Raw genomic sequence first — 24,337 nt, 5'->3', positions numbered from 1 at the left:
CATTAATAGAAACAATTTTTGAAAAGAAAGAGGTATTGGTCAGGGAAAACCAGATAGGATAGAAAAAGGATATAGTACGTGAATTATGGATAATAATTATATTGTTATGCTACTACAATTGGCGGAGCTTTGGACATAGCAATGTCCATTCTTGGAAAGAATATTAAAATATCCTCACCACTAACTCTCTACCAAAAGAAGAGAAGAAGAATAAGAAGAAGAAGAGAAGGAAGAAGATGAAGAGAAGAAGAAGAAGAAGAAGAAGAAGAAAAGAAAAAGAAGAAGAAGAAGAAAAGAAGAAGAAGAAAAGAAGAAGAGAGAAGAAAAGAAAAAGAAGAAGAAGAAGAAGAAGAAGAAGAAGAAGAAGAAAGAAGAAAGAAGAAGAAGAAGAAGAAGAAGAAGAAGAAGAAGAAAAGAAGAAGAAGAAAGAAGAAGAAGAAAGAAGAAGAAGAAGAAGAGAAGAAGAGAAGAAAAGAAGAAGAAGAAGAAGAAGAAGAAGAAGAAGAAGAATAAGAAGAATAGAAGAAAGAAGAAGAAGAAGAAGAAGAAGAAGAAGAAGGAGAAGAAGAAGAAGAAGAAGGAGAAGAAGAAGAAGAAGAAGAAAAGAAGGAGAAGTATTGTACAGAATAATTTAGAAAGAGTAGAGAAAATAAGAAGAGATAAGTTTGTTGTAATTAATAGCACACACGACAGTTAGCGATGGAACGAACACCTGGTCGTTATAGTCTTCAGAAGGTAGATTTCAGACTCTAGAGCAATGAATAATAATTTTGTGGAAAATCTGCGCTACTGGAAACTGGAGTGTAGAAAGATATTATGCTACACTTGATGAGTCTGCAAAATAAAGTACACTCCAGAGATTTCAAGGACATTACTATTTGTCTCTGAGTTATTATTGTCTGCTCTGCAAAGTAGTATTTCAACAGTAAATTGACTTTTCAAATATCTCTCATCCATTTCAAATTTACTCTATATATTTTTCTTTAAATTTCTAAGATCTTAAGTGGGTTCTATGATCTAAAACATTTTTTCTATATTCTTTATTGGTTCATAAGATGAGTACATCATCAAAAAAATCTGGTGTGGCGCACTCACAAAACTTTCCTTGCCGTTATGAAAATTGATCACCTTACGCTAGTGCTCCCGCGCATCTAAATTAGTCTACTATTCAAAGATCTGAGCCAGCTGGTGACAGGGCAATAACGCTGGAGACACACAAGTTCTGCTATCTCTTCATAGTGAATGATTTAATAGAATCAACAGTTGCCAACAGTTTGCAATTGAATAAACACCGATTTTTTTGAATTTTTTTCAAATTTTTTTGAAAATTAGGTGAAAATGTTACTGAGCATTAATTGTGGAGATTTTCATACTCAATCTATTCAACTTGAATTTCTACTTTCCTTGCCCTATCATCATAGGTAAGGAAAGTATTGCTTTCCGAAAAAAAAATTGGGTACCCCAATTTCCAAATTTCTATACGTTTCAAGGCCCCCTGAGTCCAAAAAAAAGTTTTTGGGTATTGGTCTGTGTGTGTGTGTGTGAGTGTGTGTGTGTGTGTGTGTGTGTGTGTGTGTGTGTGTGGTGTGTGTGTGTGTGTGTGTGTGTGTGTGTGTGTGTGTCTGTGAACACGATAACTCCATTCCTAATCAACCGATTGACTTGAAATTTAAACTTATGGTCCTTATACCATGAGGATCAGACAACAAGAAATTCAAAATGACGGAAAAATGGCGGATAATGGCTGAAAAAACATGTTTTTCAAGTTTTTCTCGAAAACGGCTCTAACGATTTTCTTCAAATTTATACCATGGATAGCTATTACAAGCCCTATCAACTGACATGAGTCTCATTTCTATGGAAATTGCAGGAGCTCCGTAATATTCTTGAGTAAAATGGCGGATAATTACTAAAAAAACATATTTTTCACGATTTTCTCGAAAATGACTTGACCAATTTTTTTCAAATCCATAACCTGTATAGGTAGCTCTTTTAACTGGCATGAGTCTCCTTTCTGGGAAACTAATGGGGGTCCACCCCATCCTTGAGAAATGGACTTTGTAACCTCCTTATCGTGCATGAGGTACGTAGGTAGAGCAGTTCAAAAAGAACACATAGTCGAGATATTTCATCTGTAGAACAGCTGTTTTGACGACTTTTAAAGAATATCATAGAATTTCACAATTTACACACAGGAAAAAGTACTTCAAAAACAATTATATATACACATATACTGTAGTCTGATCATAGTTTCAAATATGTTGCTTCCAATCGTCATTATGTTATTCCCCTAAATTATTCTCCTTTAAGAATGAGGCTTACAGTTCAATGAGCAAGGAAAGTTGTGTGAGTGCGCCACACCAGATTTTATATTCTTTATTGATTCATAAGATGAGTACATCATCGAAATGATAGGGGAAGAAGATTCAAGGTAACCTTGTGCTATTCCTCTCCCAAATTTAGATAAGGTTCGACATAGTCCGAAATAGGTCAAGTCTTGTAGTTGTTCACTTCACAAAATGTTCAGTCCTTATATTATTTACGAGATCAAAAATAATTAACGAATGACGCATCATCACGTCTCAACTACTGGACTAAGGATGGCATCATTTTTTGCAACTGGCCATCACAGAAATGGATAGCTCTAGAATATTTCCCAGTTATAAGCTTGCGACATCTCCGTAGAGTGCACCCAACTCGTTCCATTACATTTAGCTTGAGTACCGTACTCCACCCAGTATTCCACCCAGAAGCAGAAAAACTTGGAAAATATCCCGGGAAAACTTGGAAAATATCTCTGAAAACAGTCAACTAGCCATTGAAAGCATCTAGAGTGCACTCTCAATTAATTTTTCCGAGCTTTTATTTCTGTTTCCATCATCTTTTCATTATTTCTTATCTTCTCTCAGAGATCTCTATACTTACTATGTACACGTGTTGGTTTCTGTGTTTAATCTTCTTCTTCTTCTTCTTCTTCTTCTTTTCCTCCTTCTTCTTCGCTTTCTTGTTGTTGATGTTGTTGTTGTTGTTCTTCTTCTACTCCTGTCATTTTCTTCTTCTTCTTCCTCTCTTTTTCTTCTTCTTCTTCTTCTTCTTCTTCTTCTTCTTCTTCTTCTTCTTCTTCTTCCCCGTTCTCCTTATTCTTGATATGTTTCCAATATTGATAACATCAATCTAATCCAATACTCTTTGGCATGAAACAGAATATCTCTTACATCTTCCAATATCGATGAATGAGGGTGACTTTCCAACGAAAATTTAATGATTGAGAACCAAAAACCTTTAAAAAACACCAATGACTTACACGAAATGGAATCACGACTTGAAGGAAACCTTTTGACTTGAACGATATACAATACCACTTGCACGAGATACACTATGACTATATTAGGCCTACGGTCCGGTTTCCGAGATCGGGATTTGCTAAGTCCTAGACGTTGAACAGGTGGAGTCAGAAAATTGGCTTTCAGGAACTGGAGGTAGTCGCAATGCCCACGTTTAACTTAAATCTTGAAAAACTAGAAAATTGAACCTATAATAAAATAAAGATAAAATAGTGTAAAGTTTCAGCTATTTTGATTTATCAAGGAATGTTTTATTCCGTCAAGGAAAAAAGTTTCCAATCAAAGAAATGAGAAAATCCTATACTATTAAACGAGCAATTTCTGTTTAGATGTTCATATATCTGTATGTGACCGGATCTCTTAAACGGCTCTAACGATTTTGACGAAATTTGGAACGAAGTAGGTTTATGATATGAAAGTTTGATTGCACTAGATTTCAACCCCGGGATAACTTGCTGAAGGACATTAAAAGGATAAATACGTCCTTGGAAAGACAGCTGGAATTTTTGTCGTCTGTCGATACCATAATGGAAGTGAGTGAGCGAGTGCATGTGTGGGTTATTCCTCAGCTGATCTCAAAAAATCCAGACAGGAAAACTTTTTTTTATTTCTCTCTTTTTGGAGAAGATGTTCACTTCAGATGTCCAAATAGGCTGTTATATAGTGTAGAATACATAGTATATTAACAAATATTGGAGCAAATATAGTATATCATTCTAAATCGAATTCATAGTATATCTATTTGTAATTGATGATGTGTTTGTTTTTTGAAGTGTAAATGAACTGTTTTTTTGATGAGTGATAGTAGCTTGACCTAGATTTAGATTTGGACTGTACTATAAATTTGAGAAGTGAAAGTTTTGGGCATAAGCCTGTTGTGCCTCCTCATATAACTGTAAAAATAATTGTAAGACTGAGAAAATAAATAAATAATTATAAGCTATAAATTCAATCTTCCGTTACAAATGTTCTATGCTTTGACACTCCAGAGCGAAGTTCGGTCCCCCGATGAAGCTTTGACCAGTGACCACGCCCCGTTTCAGAAAAGCCATGCATCTGACTCCAGCTGTTTAAAGTCTAGAACTCAGCTAATCCCGAGCTCGGACACCGGCCCTGTCACTAACTTATGACTTAAACGAAATACAATATGGCTTCAACGAGATACATTATTGACCGTATTTATTTATACATTGAAACATACACCATCATCATTATTTATTCATTTATTTATTTATTTATACATTATTTACCGTATTCATTTATACATTGAAACATACACCATCATTCTTATTTATTTATCTATTTATTTATTTATTCGTGGACAGAACCACAAATCATATAAATATGATGAGGAAGGAACAACAGGCTTGGCACAAATCTATTCCATTGCCAAATTTTGATAAATTAATGAAATGTGCAAAAAAAGGTTATGTTTCTACTGTAAAACGTTCAAGTTCTTAGAACTTAGAATTCTCAATAATTATGAATGATTGGAAAAGTAACGATTATAACTTGCACGAAATACATTGCAGCTTTGAATCAATCACACTATGACTTATCACTTGAATAAAATACAATATGGCTTCAACAAGATACTACAATGAAATAAATCACCACTTGCACAAACCTGCGTGCAACTCTTATAAAATAGAGCAGCAATTTTGAAAAAATTCTGACCAAATCACTGATTTATAAAGAGTGATTGATGACTTAGAACTCTCTATTATTCGCTACCGTTGCTGTCGTTGAATCAATGAATCAATTGTTGGATGAATCAATGAATCAATGGATGAAGTCGGATGAATCATTGGATGAATTTATTGGCTCAGAGTCGACTACCGCGGAACGAAATTCTATTCCGAAATCATTTGCAGCTCCACACGCAAAATTCTTTTGTTATTGTTTCCACCCCTCCTTTCTATCCCACCCACCCATGTTATTCTTCCTCCACTTTTATGTTATTCTTTTTCCCGCGTATTTTTTGTAACTGTTTTCCCGTGGAAATTGTTTTTCACACGCAGAGAAGTTTGCGTTTTTTTCTCCGTGAAGGCAGAGTTTTGTTTATACTGGAAAATGGAAAATTCTTTTTCGGATACATCAATTGATTGACTGCTATTCTTGTTTGAATACATCTGTAACTTTTGGGTGTTGGAGAACGCTATAGTGAGGTCTACGTTATAATAGTAGTATTTGATTCACATTGGTGTTGCTATCCTTGTCTGTATTTCGACAAAGCAGGTTGCGCTATCCTTTTCTATGTACGCGACGTTGCCAGATCTTTTTCAAACAATTTAGAAAGATGATTGATTAACAAAATATATAATCTTGATCATGAAAATCCATCATTAATCCACTGAAAAATATGAATATAATATAATTGGTTATTTTGAACAGGAATCTATTATAAAATCATCAGAGATCATATTTTTTATGACAACTAAAATATAATTGATGATCCACTTATTTATACATTGAAAGATGAAATATCATTCACAACTATTTATTACAAACAAGAATGAACAGTTGATATTACATTGAATACTTCGGTATCAGCTATCCTCTATAGAAGGCAGTGGCAAGGAAGAGAATCGGCGGCGCTGTTCTCCTATCTTTCTCCATTATCATTATAACGTGGACCTCACTATAGCAATAAATGCGATGTAATATAATAATCTTTTTCAAAAGTAAAGTATATGTGAGAATGTGGAAATAAGCTTCAAAGCGGAAGTGAATGGAAGGGAGGAGAGAAAAATATAGAGAAAGACTGTGAATAGAGAGAGAGAGAGAAAGAGAGAAAAAAAGATAGAGAGAGTGAGAGAGTGAGAGAGACAGAGAGAGAGTGAGAGTGAGAGAGAGTGTGAGATAGCGTATGTGACAAGATTATAACATACGTGTGAATGGAATTAAATTTATCAAAGTGCGACCCTTTCAAACAAGATTGCAAGTTTTGAAAATAAATATATATAGAGAGAGATAGAGAAGAAATAATATATAGAGAGAATGAATATAGGACATTTAGAGAGAGATAGAGTAGGTGACAAGATTATAATGTATGTGTGAATGGCATTAAATTTGTGAAAGTGCGACCCTTTCAAACAAGACCGCAAGTTTTGAAACTGAATATAGAGAGAGATAGAGATATAAGATAAAGTAATATATGAGGGAGAATAAATATAAAAAATATAGAGAAAGAGTATGTGACAAGATTATAACGTATGTGTGAATAGAATTAAATTTCTCAAAGTGCGACCCTTTCAAACAAGACCACAAGTTTTAAAAGGGCATTTCACGAGTAAGGAACGGAATCTTGTAGGACGACGGAAAGGGTTCAAAGATCAGAGGCCTTTTCAGATGGCAAATACAATTTTCAAAGGTGGGAGATGGTCGAGAAAATTAAATGAAGGAAGTGTGGTGAGAAAGTGTCTACAAGAAGGAATAATTCGATTTAAAGAATGATTAGATTTAATGGGGGAAAAGGAAACAAGTTTAAAGTAAGAATTGGAAGAAGAGAGATTGGAATAGATTAGATTGGAGTTCAGTATTTATGTTTGTTACAATATTGTGTATGTGGTTATGTAAGAGAGAGAGAGATAGATAGATAAAGGGAGGTAGAGAGAGATTGATTGATTGTTTTATTTCTCTCCTGGCAGGGTTGAAACCATTTGGTTCCCTCTACCACCCAACCAGGCCAACTCAATTGCATAGCATCAATATAAGTAGTCTACTTATAAAACAACAACATAAAATAAAAAAGAAAATTGCTATAACAAAAGAAATTTAAAATATTTTTTCAAGTGTTCTTAGCGAAAGATAATAATTTCATGAAAGTATTCATATTGTCTTCACATTGTGAAAATAATCTTGGAGTTTAAGAAAATTAAACTGTTCACTTGGTAACTGAGAAAAGGAAGAAACATTAATATTAAATTTCATATCTCCTTGACAGTGTAGTCTATATATATAAAAGCGGAATGGCACTCACTGACTGACTGACTCACTCACTCGCAGAACTAAAAATCTACCTGACCAAAAACATAGGTATTGGTAGGTGTGTTCAGTTGGCCCTTTAGAGGCGCACTAAGAACGGATTTGGAAAAATTTCAAAAGATACGCCCAAAATCTGCGATTTTTAGCGTTTTCTCAGCTTTATCGAGAACAAATGAACAGAAAAAGTTCAAATTTGGTACAGAAGCTAAGCTAGGGTGTAATAATGTGTTAGAAGGAATTTGTAATAAGGTCAAAGATACGCCCCAAATCTGCGTTTTTTCAGCGTTTCTTGCGCTTTCTCGGCTTTATCGAGAACAAATGAACAGAAAAAGTTCAAATTTGGTACAGAAGCTCAGCTAGGGTGTAATAATGTGTTAGTAGGAATTTGAAATAACGCCAAAGATACGCCCAAAATTAATGTTTTTTTTGCGTTTTCTCAGTTCTTTCAAGTAATAGACAGAAAATATTCAAATTTGGTGCAAAGGTCTAAAAATGTTGTAATGAGGTGACTCTGATATTTCATCAAAGATGCGCCCAAAATCAGCGTTTTTCTCAGCTTTTCTACTTTTTCCCACCGTTTTCTCATCGAGAGAGGAAGTACTTTGACTTTCCGATGGAATGAAGCATGCTCAAATGAAAAATGAAGACGAGCGAAGCGAGCCCGTTGATCTCAATTTTGGACGATCCAGTCGGGGGTCCAGGGGGCGAAGCCCCCTTGCTAGACGGATATGGCGAGCGAAGCGAGCCTGACGGCTAGTCCTTTATAAAATTTTTTTGAATTTGAGATAGAAAGTGAGAGAGTAAGATAGATGGAGAGAAATGAGATTAGATTAGAGTTAACTATTTATGAAGAGAGAGATTTATTGAGATGGAGAGAGTGGTTTGATTGATTGATTGATTGATTGAGTACTTTATTTATGTAGATTACAAAATATACTGGCTTATACACTTATATACAATTGCTTACAATACAGCAAAATTATGGATAAATTTACAAAATATAAATTATAAAAATAATTATTGAGCTGTATATAATATGAAAAAAAAACAATTTGTTTTAAATATAGATAAATAGATAATATTGTTATGCATCTACATAAATTGGCGGAGCTTTGGACATATCAATGTCCATTCTTTGGAGACAATATTCGAAGTATTCTTCCAACTAACTCTCTATCAAATAAGAGGATTGATTGATTGATTGAGTACTTTATTTATGTAGATTACAATATATACTGGCTTATACACTTACAATAGCATATACAATAGCTTACAATACAGCAAAATCATAGATGAATTTACATAATATAGACTAAGAAAATAATTATTGAACTGTATATGATATGAAAAAGTGATTTGTAATATAATAACTATAGATAATTATATTGTTATGCATCTACATAAATTGGCGGAGCTTTGGACATATCAATGTCCATTCTTCGGAAAGAATATTAAACATATCCTCTACCAAAAAGTGGTTGAGAGGAGGAGGAGAAGAAGGAGGAGGAGTGAGTGAAAGAGACGGTGAGAGATTGATTGAGGAGGAGGAGGAAAAGGAGGAGGAAAGACAGGAAGAGATAGAGAAAAAGTAAGCGAGTGAGAGAGAAGAAATTCGGTGAAAGACGTGAGTGTATAGGGGTCGAGTCAAAGGGCTCTAGGGCCTGTCTACACTTGACAAGTATGTCAGTGCAGTGTAAAGCAGTGCTTAGACTCAACCCAACTCAATTCACTTCATGAACTGAAAGGAAAGGTTGAAGCTGGGGTGGGTGGTTAGAGATAGAGAGAGTGAGAAACAGAGAGGGAGAGACTGTGAGAAAGAGAGAGAGTGAGGGAGTGAGAGAGTGAGGAGTGGAAGAATAATTGAATTGAAGGTTTTTGAAGTTTGTAGAAGACTGGGAGAGGTAGGTGATGAGGACGGGGAAGATAAAGAGAGAGAGAGAGAGATTGATTGATTGAGTACTTAATTTATGTAGATTACAATATATACTGGCTTATGCACTTATATACAATAGCTTACAATACAGCAACATTATAGATGAATTTACTTAATATAGACTAAGAAAATTATCATTGAACTGCATATGATATGAAAAAAAGCAATTTGTAATATAATAACTATAGATAATAATCATATTGTTATGCATCTACATAAATTGGCGGAGCTTTGGACATATCAATGTCCATTCTTCGGGAAGAATATTAAAAATATCCTCCCCACTAACTCTCTACCAAAATGGTATTGAGATTGGTAATGAGAGTGAGGGAGTGAGAGAGTGAGAAGTGGGAGAATAATTGAATAGAAGGTTTTTGAAGTTTGTAGAAGACTGGGAGAGGTAGGTGATGAGGACGGGAAAGATAAAGAGAGAGAGAGATTGATTGATTGATTGAGTACTTTATTTATGTAGATTACAATATATGCTGGCTTATACACCTATATACAATAGCTTACAATACAGCAAAATTATAGATGAATTTACTTAATATAGACTAAGAAAATTATTATTGAACTGCATATGTTATGAAAAAAGCAATTGGTGATATAATAACTATAGATAGTTATATTGTTATGCATCTACATAAATTGGCGGAGCTTTGAACATATCAATGTCCATTCTTCAGAAAGAATATTAAAAATATCCTCCCCACTAACTCTCTACCAAAATGGTATTGAGATTCGTAATGAGATTGAGTGAGAGAGATAGTGTATGTGTGTGTGAGAGAGAGAGAGAGGAAAATTTATAGGAAAATTGAATAGGTTTTTGAAGTTGTAGAAGACTGGGAGAGGTAGGTGATGAGGACGGGGAAGATAAAGAGAGAGAGAGATTGATTGATTGATTGAGTACTTTATTTATGTAGATTACAATATATGCTGGCTTATACACCTATATACAATAGCTTACAATACAGCAAAATTATAGATGAATTTACTTAATATAGACTAAGAAAATTATTATTGAACTGCATATGTTATGAAAAAAGCAATTGGTGATATAATAACTATAGATAGTTATATTGTTATGCATCTACATAAATTGGCGGAGCTTTGAACATATCAATGTCCATTCTTCGGAAAGAATATTAAAAATATCCTCCCCACTAACTCTCTACCAAAATGGTATTGAGATTCGTAATGAGATTGAGTGAGAGAGATAGTGTATGTGTGTGTGAGAGAGAGAGAGGAAAATTTATAGGAAAATTGAATAGGTTTTTGAAGTTTGTAGAAGACTGGGAGAGGTGTGTAATGAGGAGGGGAAAGATAAAGAGATTAGATTAGATTTCTTTATTTATGTTATGTTACAATAAATACTTAAATACTGGCTTATGAACTAATTTACATTAAATGACGATACTGCTAGTTATTCAAAGAGTTTTACATAGTATAAATAATTAATCAATGAGAATAAAGATTGAATGCAATTGAAATAACGATAATATAATAATGTGATGTAACTACATAAATCGGCGGTGTTTCAACAAATAATTGTTGATTCTCTAAGAAGGATATATAAAATATCCTTCCCATTAACACATGACAAAGAGAGTTAGTGAGAGAGAGTGTGTGTGAGGGAGAGTGTGCGAGAGAGAGAGTGTGCGAGAGAGAGAGAGAGAGAGTGAGAGAGAAAGAGAGAATGTGTGTGTGAGAGAGAAAGAGAAATTGATAGAAAAATTGAATAGAAGGATTTTGAAGTATGTAGAAGACTGGGAGAGGTGTTTGATGAGGAGGGGAATGATAAAGAGAGAGTGATAGAGAGAAAGTGATTGGAAAAAAATGAATTGAAGGATCTTGGAATGTGTGTATAGTGAGGTACACGTTATAATGACAGTGGAGAAAGATAGGAGAACAACGTTGTCGATCCTGTGTCTTGTCAATGCCTTCTATAGACGGTAGTTGATGCCGGTTTATAGATGTAATATTAACTGTTCATTCTCGTTTAAATAATCAATTTTATTTCATTAAGCAAGAAATGATATTTTCCTATAATTCAGTAATGTATTTCCATAATTAAGATGAAATATTCTGTTAATAAATTATTAAAATTTATCAATAATTCTACATTGTTAGAAGATGATCTGGCAACAGAACATAGCGAGATAGAGATAGCGCTATCCGCTTTGTTGAATGATAGACAATGATAGCAATACCATTGATAATCAAACACTGCCATTATAACGTGGACCTCACTATACACACTCCAAGATCCTTCAATTCATTTTTTTTTCAATCACTTTCTCTCTATCACTCTCTCTTCATCTTGCCCCTCCTCATCAAACACCTCTCCCAGTCTTCTACATACTTCAAAATCCTTCTATTCAATTTTACATGATGCCATTATGTATATGGTAACTTTTTCTACAATCTCATGATAGAAATTCTCTGTTTGAACCAAGATGGTGCATTTGTTCCTAAGTATATCTTCAGACAAGAACTACACTTAAATCCTACACAGTCCAGTCAAAGAGCTACAGAGAGAAACTAAAAATCTCTTTAAAACTCTTGCTCCTTTCAACCTCTCTGGAAGTCAGAATATTTAATCCCACACAGTCTAGACACTTCTAACGTCTCTAACCAGCTCTAGACGAAACTATGACACCCAAATATAATTAACCTCAATTCAACTTTATAGTGAGGTCCACGTTATAATAGCAGTGGAGGAAGATAGAGGAACAGCGTTGCCGATTCTATGCCTTGCCATCGTCTTTTACTGGTTGATACTGGTGTAATATTAACTGTTCATTCTTTGATTAAAAATTATAAATTATGAATTCAAAGTTAATATTACACCAGTATCAATCATCTTCTGTGAAAGGCGGTGGCAAGGCAGAGAATCGGCAACGTTGTTAATAATAATTCATAAACTGCAAAGAAGATATATTTCTCAATTATTAAAAATTGTTATTATGCCGATTGTATATTTTTTAAATTAATTATATCTCTTTGTTTTGGATTTGAAATCGTATGATCGAATAACTATTATAGAGAGTTCCACGTTATAATAGCAGTGGCGGAAGATGGGAGAACAGCAGTGCCGATTCTCTGCCTTGCCACTGCCTTTCATAAGAGATTCTGGTATATCTGGTGTGATATTAACTGTTCATTCTTGTATAAGATAATCGATAATTATGTTGTATTCCTCAAGAAAATTTTATATCTTTCAATGATAGGATAATAAATTTTCCTGATTGAGATTGTATTTAATTTTCACATTGTTGAAAAACTACCTTGCAACGTTGCAGAGGTAGAAGAGGATAGCGCTATCTGCTTTGTCGAATAAGAGACAAGGATAGCAACATCAATGTTAACCAAATACTGCCGTTATAACGTGGACCTCACTATAGACAAGAAGATGTCACTCACATACAATTAACCTCAGGGCATATCAACCTCAACAGAGCATATCAACCTCAGTGAGGGCTCTTTTCTTTGAAAGGTACCTCGTCTATCACAAGAGAGAGAAAATCAACAGACAATTCTTTACCTTCAAAAAGAGGGTAAGGAGAAGAAGAAGGATACCAAGGAAGAAGAATGAGGAGAAGAAGAGGAAAAAGAAGAAGAAGAAAATGAAGGAGAAGAATTGAAAAGAAGAAGAAATAAGAAGTAATTCATTCAGAAGTGAAAGAAGAAGAAATGAAAGAGAAGAAGAAGGTGAAGGAGAAGGGGAAGAAGAAAAAAGGATAGAAGAGAATAAGAAGAAAAGGGAGAAGGAGTGAAGAAATCATGAGTGGAAGAAAAAGATAGGGAACGAGAAGACAGTGGGAGAATAAGGAATAAGGGGAAAGAACAAGTTGGAAGAGGAGAAAAAAGAGGGAGAAAAGGGGAGAGAATAAGAAGAAGGGGAAGAAAGAGGCATGATAAGAAGAGAAGGAAGGAGGAGTGGAGAAAGCATGAGTGGAAGAAAAAGATAGGAAATGGAAAGACAGTAGGAGAAAAGGAAGGAGATGAAGAAGGAGGATAAAAATGATTTGAAAGAGGCAGGAGAAGGAGAAGAAGAAGAAGAAGAAGAAGAAGAAGAAGAAGAAGAAGAAGAAGAAGGAAAAGACAAGAGAAGTAGAAGAAGAAGATTAAGAGGGTTAAGAAAGCAGAAAGAGAAGACACACAAGATGTAGAAGACAGAGGAAGAAGGAAAAAAATAGAATAAAAAGAAGAAGGAGCAAAATAAGACGGAGAAGAAGACAGAAGAAGAAGAAGAAGAAGAAGAAGAAGAAGAAGAAGAAGAAGAAGAAGAAGAAGAAGAACAGGAAGAAGGAGAAGAAGAAGAAGAAGAAGAAGGAAATGAAGAAGGTTGTGGTGTTGTGGCACCCCGTATGTGGCAGCTAATTACATTCTAAGGGTAGCAAGCTCACCTCTCCCCACCAACCTACCTCTTTCTTTCACTAATTAACTATTCAATTAACCAATAAACTTCTTGTGTTGAGTTGAGAGTGAAAATCACCTTCAAGTGTCAACAGTCCCTGTTTTGATCATGAATGTTTCCCATTAAGAAAATGCTGACATTTAGTAGTTGATTTCACTGTAGCTATCTTTTGCAGGTTATATCTTCTTCTTTCTCTTATTCTCCTTCTTGTTCTTCGTTCCTTCTCTTCATTTCTTCTTCTATCTCTTTCTTATTGTCTTTCTTATAGAGTTGAGTTTTGGACGTTGAGCAGAGCAGACGTGCTATCTTATCGCTCTGAACGGCCTCTCGTTTAACACAGCCTCGACTGTTTCGAAGTGTAGTTACTAAAGTGTTTAAGATTGTTTTTCCAATGTATTTCTGAACTAATAATTTATTCCCAAGTTATAAGTGGAGTTGTATTTATGCAGTATTTCTGAACTAATAATCTAATCCTGTGTTACAAGTGCAGTTGTTTCTTCTGTGGATAATCTATTAAATGTCTAAAGGTATAGACTCGTACTTCTCGCCATCCAATTCGTTTAAAAAACGTGAACGTTCAAAAGTGTCTCCAGAAGTTAATTATAGGCCGGGTAAAAAGCGTCTAGAACTTGTGACAAGTGAAATGGATGAGCAAAAGTTTAAAGTGTTATTGGATGGTTTGGAAACTAGAATTATGGAAAATTTTAATAGTAAAATGTCCAAACTAGCTTCTAAAGACGATATAGCTGCTCTTAATTTGTCAGTGGAAAGGTTATCTGGTGAAAACTTGGAACAAAAACGAGACTTACAATGTATTAAAAATGTGAATAACGCTTTAACAAAAAGGCTCATAGATTTGGAGGATAGGAGTAGAAGAAATAATCTCATTTTCAAGGGACTGCATTTTGAAACAAATGAAACAAATTTCGTGGCAGTGGTGAGACGATTCTGTTTGGACTATCTACGATGTAATGATAACGTGTTTGTTAATCGTGCACATATATTAGGGAAGCCGAAAAAGAACAGTTTAATTATAGCCCATTTCCCCTGTGACGATGACATTAACTTCATACTATCAAATTCAAAAAAGCTGAAAGGAACAAACTTTTTCGTATTCAAAGACTATTCGTATGAGACTCGGAAAGGAAGAGGAAAGCTACTAGCCTTGCGGAAAGCTATTGTAAACAAAAAACCGGAGGCGAAGGTGCGGGTCGTCCACAATCGTCTACTTATCGGGAGATGTCATTCACATGGGATATGGTGAACGACTGGCTGCAGTTCGGTGACCATAAGGGAGAAGACAAACTCAAGGAAGTACTAGGGGCTGGCACAGAAGAAATTCTAAAATCTTTCATGGATGGGAAAGGAAAATACAAACAAGGAATGGATACTGAATGAGGTGGGGCCGTCAGTCGCATAGGTAGGCCTATTCTAAATAAATGGGAGTCTGATTTTTTAGTTTATAATGTATGTGGCATAAAAGGTAAAGATTATTTTCAATTTTTTGGTTTTCTAAAGAAATTTAATTGTTTCATTTTGTTAGAGACACACGTAGAGGAAGGGCAAGAAACGGAGTATAACTTTTATTTACAGGAATATACATTGGTCTGGGATTATGCTGTGAGGAGTAGTCGTTTTGGTCGAGCAAGAGGGGGAATAGTAATGGGATATAAAACGTCATTTTCACCACATTTTTCTTTCAATGATTGTCATGGTAGAACGCACATTGTAATTGAGATAAATAATGAAAGAATACGTATTTTGCCAATTTATCTAAATGGTGGCTCGGATGGGGAGTGGCAAAAGGATTTTGATGCACTGTGGGATTTTCTCTCAACCTCTGATTCTATGTCGAGTAATATATTAGTCGGGGATTGGAATGCTAGAGTAGGTTCCTCACAGAACATTCCAATCGAAGTCACTGTTGATAATAATGACTTGTCACGTATCAGAATATCGAAAGACGTTGTAACTAATTCAAGAGGAGAAAAAATCTTAAATCTCTGTGAAGTATTTAATTATATAATACTAAATGGTAGAATTAAAGGAGATAGAAACGGAGAATTTACTTTTTTAAATCAACGAGGTGCGTCTGTTATCGATTATTGTTGTATTTCATTAGATAATATTGCTTGTATAAATAGTTTTTCTGTTCTTCAAGAGCATTTCTCAGACCATTTTCCAATATGTTTTAGTTTGTATTTTGTAAAGGATGGAGTGAATGATGGAATGAATGTTATTGATGATAAAGTAGTATTACCGCTTTTACCCAAGCTAAGTTTTAGTGAATTAGATGAAGTAAATTATACCCGTAAATTGTTAGAGAAATGTAGAGATGTTGAAATATCGGATGATCCGGAGGTGGCAACTAATTATCTGAAAGATTTGATATATTCATCTGCCAGTAACAGGCAGCTCACATGTAATCGGAATAAAAAGGCTATTAAACAGCAGGCATGGTTCGACCGAGACTGTGAAAGAGCTAGAAGTAAAATGTTTAGCTTACTAAAATTATTTAGAAAATTTAATATAGCTCAATTAAAAATGATTATTTGAACTCAACAAGGGAGTATAAAAGACTGTGTAAAGAGAAGAAGAAGTCCTATTACGTGAATATTAATGATAAATTACGTGAAGTGAACAATTCTAAAGATTTCTGGAAGCTTGTAGGGAGCTTGAAGAGAAGCCGTATTAATCAAATTGTCTCTATAAAACCAGAAGAGTGGGTCGAATATTTTTCAGAATTATTTACACCTGTTAGTTTAAGTGAGCCAATCTCATATGCGCCGCCCAGTGTTGAAATAGCATCTCTAGACAAGGAGTTGGATATGAGTGAATTGAATGCAGTTCTTGCGAAAATGAAGTGTAATAAAGCGCCCGGTAAAGATAGAATTACAGCAGAATTCTATAAAAAAGCTCCCGAGATCTTTAAAATACTGTTACTAAAAGCACTTAATGATATTTACTCATGTGGCTATGTTCCGGAATCTTTTAAAAAATCTATTATTTTCCCTCTCCATAAAAAAGGTGATCCTTCCTGTGTCTCAAATTTCAGGGGAATTACATGTATGGATATAATGACAAAGATTTTCATGGGAATAATGTGCAATAGATTAGTCAAGTGGGAGCAGGAAAGGGGTATTATAAGAGAAAATCAAGCAGGCTTCCGTCCCGGGTATTCTACTGTGGATAATATTTTTGTTCTCCATAGTGTCGTCAATTACTACTTACAAGTAAAAAAAAGAAAATTATATGCTTTCTTTATCGATTTCAAAGGAGCTTTCGATAATATAGATAGAAATGCGCTTTTCTACAGGCTCTATGAAATAGGTTTATCGAGCAAATTATAGGAATTTTAAAACAAATGTATAGCGATGATAAGTGTGAGGTATGGTGCAACGGTTATGGAGGTCTGTCGACTGAGTTTTCAGTAAATAGCGGCGTGAAACAAGGTTGCTTGGCCTCTCCGATGCTATTTTCCTTGTTTATACATGACCTGTGTGAGCATATTGGGGGAGGTGTGTCGGTTGGAAACTTAGACATAAATGGACTTATGTATGCAGACGATGTAGTGATTCTAGCAGATACCCCGATTTCACTGCAACAAATGATAAATAGACTTCGAGCTTTTTGCACTCAATGGAACCTGATTGTAAACATGAATAAATCTAAAGTTGTTGTTTTTAGAAAAGGGGGAAAGTTGAGGAAAAGTGAAAAATGGTTTTACGGAGAAGAGGAGGTGGAGGTTGTAAGTGAGTACAAATACTTGGGAGTTATTTTCGCTTCATCCTTGTCAATGAAAAAACACTTTGAGGATAGGGTAGCGACAGCAATGTTTGGTATAAACAGTGTTTGGAGGAGCTTGATTCTCAATGACTCAGCGCCGCTCTCTATCAAATGGCAGGTCTTCAATGCAGCTTCCAGATCCACCGTAACTTACGCAGCTCAAGTGTGGGGCTATATTGAGAGTGATCGAGTGGAGAAATTTCAAAAAAATTTTATAAAGCGATTATTCGGTCTTCCAAAAAATACTCCTGATTATGTTATCTATTTAGAATGTGAGGTTGAGCTGATGTGGATTCATACTTTTAGGCTTCACTTAGGTTACTTGATTAGAGTTTAGTCTGCCGGCAGAGAGATTTCCATACAAAATTGCTCATGAATTTATTGTCAAGAAGTGCGGATGGTACAAAGTATGGATTGACCTCTGTCAGCGTTATGGTATAGAATGGAGTGACAGTGTTGCCCACATGGATAGATGGGAGAGTTCTATCAACGAATTGCTGCAGAGAGTGAGTCAGAACATGTATGCGACGTGGAGAGAGCGTGCTGAACGGTCAGAGTATCATAGACTATACGCCTCTTTGCTGTTAGACTTGCAGAATCGAGCCTATCTGAATGATAACTTCAAGAGAAGTTTTATAAATATTATTTTTAGGGCCAGAGCATGTATGTTACCACTCAACTTCAGGCCAGGGAGAGAAGAGAGTAGGTTTGAGTGCAGCTTATGTAACAGTAGGGAGTTGGAAGATGTAGTTCACTTCATGGGCAGGTGCAAGATATTGCGAGGAATAAGAAAGGCATGGTTTGGCAGCTCACAAGTTAATGAAAGCACAATAATAGATTATTTAAAGGGGAGAGATTGGAACAGACTCATCGGCTTTCTTAGGGATGCTCTACGTTATAGGGGTTGGTTAGTCGCCGAATTCAATGTTTGAAATTATACATAAAACAGTATGATGTTTATATAGACTATTGTGGATGTATGTATGTATGTATGTGTATATATATATATATATATATATATATATATATATATATATATATATTATATATATATATATATATGGACTGTTATATGATATATAGTATATTGTACAGTTTGATATACTTACAAATAAGGGTTCTTTCCTCCACCTCTTCTCTCTAACTCAGTCATTATTTTTTTTTTTCTTTTTTCTAATTTATTTTTTGTTTATTTATTAATTAATTTATTCATTATACTACTTCAGGAATGAATGGATGAATGAATGAGTTGAGAGTCCAGTTGTTTTTGTTCTAGTAATAGTGAGCTTAGTTTGGGTGAAACTGTTTTTCACTAAACTGATAGATAAGATTAATCTACTTATTCACGGTTTGGGTATTATCACGGTAGCCTGATCAAACTGAAGTTATCAATTATTGTAGGAAGCTTTAGAACAGAAAGATAAAAGTGGGCTGCTGCAATTATTACTATCAACTCGACTGACGGCCTCGGCCATGTCTATGATGATTGTTTTTCAAATTATTAAGATTCTTTCGAACAAAGTCAACATACTATTTTTTTCACATTCTTTGTACATGTTTTTTGCGTTGTTTATATTATAAATAAAATCATCTTTCTATTCTATTCTATTCTATTCTATTCTATTCTATCTCTTTCTGATTTGGTAGAGAGTTAGTGGGGAGGATATTTTTAATATTCTTTCCAAAGAATGGACATTAATATGTCCAAAGCTTCGCCAATTTATGTAGATGCATAACAATATGATTATTATCTATAGTTATTATATTACAAATTGCTTTTTCGCCCCACTTGGATGTAATGAGCTGGTTTACGTGCGTCATATGGAGGCCGACAGTGATTGTTTTCTGACCAGGCCGGTAAAATTTTTACGGCCCTAGGGCTGTAAAATAACCTTGAAGTCAGCTGATTCTGATTTGATGTGAACGTGTTTACAAAATAGTTTATGAAACGGAATCAGTTTATGCTTCTAGAATTGAATAAAGTTTTTGCAATAAGATACTATCATTTTATTTGGATGAATGAAATACAAATGATATATTATAAACTATTCAAATTCAATTTTCAGAGTATAATAGAATCTAACCTCAAACCTCCTAGTAAAGCGTTTATCACAAAACCTGGTGGATAGTTTTGGAACTACTTGGGCAATATCCATGGTGCTGAACGTTTTAACAAATAGTTTATGAAACTGAATCAGTTTATGCTTCTAGAATTGAATAAATTATTCTGCAGTAATATACTATCATTTTATTTGGATGAATGAAATAGAGGTAAGATATCTTCTTCTTCTATATAATAAGAGAGAGTGGGGTTGTGTTTGTTCGCATCAAAACATGTCAACTTGTGGATTGCATACCGGAAAAACGGGAATGATTTAGATCTCCAAATTTTGAACATAGATTCTAAAAATATCAATCTCGTGCACCTGGAAGCCCAAATTTCTATTTTCCTTCTAGATTTTTCAGAATATTAATGTTCAAATTCATCTATGCTACCGTAGGCTAATTGAAGTTCCATAGCCCAAAGTGTGTATTTTTATCAGCAGGTTATAAGACTACCATTTACCAACGTCTATGTAGCGCAGCGGTAAGAAGCTTGCTTACGGAGCGATGGTACCTCGGTTCAAATCCCCCGATGCTTCCATTTTTTTGTTCTTATTTTTTCCCTCGAAACGTATTATTATCAATTATTTTTTGAAGGAATTTGTTTTCATTACTATTGAACTTGGATTTTATCAAATAATTATTTTCAATGTAAAATTTTGCCACCAGTACAAATGAATTGGACATAGTCTTCATGCTGTAGGCCTATAATTTATTGAATTTCATAAGAAAAACATGAATAGATCACAATAAAATGAGTAATAATTTTTATTCTTCAGTTATAATGTAGGCTACTATCAGACACGAATTCCCAGTGAAACGAGTATTTTAGGTATTTTTTTTGGAATTGGGAAAACAAAAGGCTGCCTGATTCAAATTGAGGAGGATCCTAATAGAACTAAAATTTATTGATGTATTGGAAAAATCAATATGATTCTGTGAGGTTTCCAAGTATTATGTATTCTTCAGTTTTCTATACTTTAATAACTAGATACTAATAACTATACTAATAGCTAGAGCTATGACCTTCCACTTTTGTTTTCGGAACTGCTTAATAAACAATTATTCTCATATATATTGTTTATTTCTCTGTGTGGCGAAAAATAGCGTTCGCACCACGGGCAAAAATGTTTTTCCGGCTCTCAATCTTTTCTAGTCCTCGGCCTACGGCCTCGGACTTGAAAACCGATTTCGAGCCGGAAAAGTCTCATTTTCGGCCCTAGGTGCGAAATATACTATTCTGCACTCCAGATTTGCAACATGGCAACGCAAAATACTTAGTAGGTTATATGGAGCAACAGTGCAGCAAAATCAAAATGAAGTTGGTAACAGTGACTGCTGTGGCTGCTATAGTGAGCAGAGGTGCAACCGAGCACAACGCGCTAATTATTACTATTATATATTATAACGAGGACAGCAACAGCACAGTGCCACCACAGCACACACCACACAGCCGCCTCGCCATTCAAACACTACTAAGTTATTTGATGGATTTCAGGCAATTTTACCCATAATTACCCACTTTTCATATTCAATGGTAACTGTAGGAAAAACTTAATGTGAAATACGTGCGAAAAGTTCCTCTGCTGCACTCAAGAAACCATTCCGCCCTCGCCTACGGCTCGAGCGTAAACGTTTCTTTCGGTGCAGCAAACTGTCACTTTGCGCACTAGTTGCACAAATAACTATTTTCCTACAGTTACTTTGGAAAGTGACCATTCCTGCACTGATTACAGAACGCAAAGAATCACTTTTCCGCTCTAGTGCGCAAAGTATTACTTTGCGTACTCTTAATACTTTGCGTATTATCTTGCAGCAATCCCAATCAGCTGTTGACATTGTTGGCGTGTATTTTTAATGCGAATCTGTTCTATCTTCATTTTTTCTAATTTTCAAATAAATAAAAATGAGAACTCATTAAATAATACATTTTGAATATTATTAATTATTCATTATTTCAAATAATATTTTTTCCATTCATAAATTGATTGGTTGAAAAATGATTTAGAAATTAAGATTTACTCAAAATTATTCAAATTTCCAAATTAATTTGATTAATTTAATTTTTAATTTGAATAAATATCGATTATTAATTTTCAATTGGATTATCAAGTTTAAAGTAAATTAAAGTTGTTATTAATAACAAAATTATACAGACAAATATTTGATGGATTTCAGCCATCATTTTACCCATAATCAACCACTTCTCATATTCAATGGTAACTGTAGGAAAAATTTAATGTGAAATACGTGCGCAAAGTTCCTCTGCTGCACTCAAGAAACCATTCCGCCCTCGCCTACGGCTCGTGCGTAAACGTTTCTTTCGGTGCAGCAGACTGTCACTTTGCGCACTAGTTGCACAAATAACTATTTCATATCATTATACAGTTCAATAATTATTTTCTTAGTCTATATCATGTAAATTCATCTATAATTTTGCTGTATAGTAAGCTATTGTATATAAGTGTATAAGCCAGTATATATTGTAATCTACATAAATAAAGTACTCAATCAATCAATCAATTTCTTTTCTTTTTCTCCTTCTTCTTCTTCTTCTTCTTCTGATTATTCTTCCTCTTCGTCTATGGCTCAAATTATTTGAGTCGCAACGATGCAATCAATTATGTATTCATTAGATTTTTTGTATTTGTCAGAAAGCAATTCATTGTGCCCTATATTAATGAATAATAATAACAATTCAATGAATAATGAATAACAATGAATAATGAGTGAGGTCTTACCACGCACTGATTCTACGGTAGCACCTCGAGAAATCTGCAACAAAAAATTGAAATTGTTAAATAAAATAAGTGACAGAAATGTAGAATGTGAAAACAAAGGAAAATTCAGTGGGATATTTAGAGAATAAATCTACTTCCATCCTTATCTGACACAATTTTCTTTCCTCTTCTTCTTCAGTATTTTCCTTTTCTACTCCTCCTTCTTCTTCATCTTTTACTCCTTCTTATTATCACTTCTTCTCCATTGTCTGTTTATTCTAAAAATCTACTCCGTTATTCTTTTCTTGTCATGCTATGTGCTAATTCTCTCTTCAATCTATCTCTCTTCTCCTTCTACTTCTTCATCTTCTTGTTTCTTTTTCTTCTTCTTCTCTACCCCACATCTTCTCCCTATATCTTGTCTGCTTCCTCCCTCAAATTCTCCCTCTCACCTCTCTTTTCAAAATAGAAATTTTACAATTTAGCTCTCCTCTTCCACATGCTACAGTGAGGCCCACGTTATAATGGCAGTGGATAAAGATCGAGCAAACAACATTGCCGATCCTCTGTCTTGTCAATGCCTTCTATAAACGGTAGCTGATACAGGTTCATTGATGTAATATTAACTGTTCATTCTCGTTAAAAAATAATCAATTATATTTTATTGAGCAAGAAATTATATTTTTCAATAATTTCGTAATGGATTTCCATAATAAGGATGAAATATTTTGTCAATTAATTAATAATTATACATTGCTAGAAGACGATCTGGCAACCGAGCAAAGCAAGAAAGAGATAGCGCTATCCGCTTTGTTGAATGATAGACAAGGATAGCAATACCATTGCTAATCAAACACTGCCATTATAACGTGGACTTCACTATAGCATTTAGAAGAGGAGAGCTGAATTGTAAAATTTCCATTTTGTAAAGAGTGGTGTGAGGTAGAAGTTGGGGGAGGAAGCAGACAAGATATATGAAGAGGATGTGGGGAAGAGAAGAAGAAAGAGAAGAAACAAGAAGAAGAAGAAGTAGAAGGAGAAGAGAGATAGATTGAAGAGAGGATTAACACATAGCCTGACAAGAAAAGAATAACGGAGTAGATTTTTAGAATAGACAGACAATGGAGAAGAAGTGAGAATAAGAAGAAGTAGAAGAAGAATAAGAAGGAGAAAAAAAGGAAAATACTGAAGAAGGAGAGGAAAGAAAATTTTGTCAGATAAGGATGGAAGTAGGAAGCGAAATATAGCAAAGTTGAAAGATATTTTGAGAACAAAGCAGAAAATGTTAGTAGACTGTTTTTATGTTGCAATCGGCCATTTTTCATTTTTTCTTCGCTTTCAAAAATACAAAAGACTGACAAGGAAAATCTCTTTCCATGCTCTTACAAGCAAGCCTCTTAATATTTTCTCTTCATAGTCTATCTTCTACTCCTTCTCACTCTTCTTCTTCTTCTTCTTCTTCTTCTTCTTCTTCTTCTTCTTCTTCTTCTTCTTCTTCTTCTTCTTCTTCTTCTTCTTCTTCTTTCTTCTCATTCTTCTTATTCTTCTTCATCATCTCAATAATCTTCTGATTTCTTCTTTTACTTCTTCTCCATCATCAACTCCTCCTTCTCTGTCACCGTATCATCATTTTCTTTTCATTATTTATAATTTTTTCAAATTCTTCTCCTTCTTCTTCTTTTCTTATTCTTATTTTTATCAATTCCCTCCATCTTTACCTTCTGATTCTTCGTTCTTCCCTCATTTCCTTCCTTCTCTCATTCTTTTTTCCGTTTCTGACTCCTTATTCTTATTCTTCTGCCTTGTTTTCTAATGTTCCGTTTGTTTTTTCTTGTCTCTCAAAGATTCTTTCTTAAATCAACTTTCTCCTCTCCTCCTATTGTTCTTCTTCTCCTATCCACTAAGTCTCCACGCTCTCTTCATATCCTCTTCCTCATCTACCTCTTCTTCTTCTTCTTCTTCTTCTTCTTCTCTTCATCTTCTTCTTCTTCTTCTTCTTCTTCTTCTCTTCTTCTTCTTCTTCTTCTTCTTCTTCTTCTTCGTA

General features: G+C 34.5%; 1 protein-coding gene across 1 annotated transcript in view; it reads right to left on the bottom strand.

Annotated features, from left to right (window-relative positions):
* LOC111046719 (ras-related protein Rap-2b-like) overlaps nt 1-24,337 on the bottom strand; it is a 435,025-nt gene that overhangs the window by 309,125 nt on the left and 101,563 nt on the right. Inside the window, 1 exon segment of the mRNA XM_039436492.1 lies at nt 22,315-22,348. The gene's annotated coding sequence lies outside the window, so the exon portion shown is untranslated.

This window comes from Nilaparvata lugens, chromosome 10, assembly GCF_014356525.2.
Source record: "Nilaparvata lugens isolate BPH chromosome 10, ASM1435652v1, whole genome shotgun sequence".
Classification (NCBI taxonomy): Eukaryota; Metazoa; Arthropoda; class Insecta; order Hemiptera; family Delphacidae; genus Nilaparvata; species Nilaparvata lugens.
This window is presented reverse-complemented; position numbering and strand designations above follow the sequence as displayed.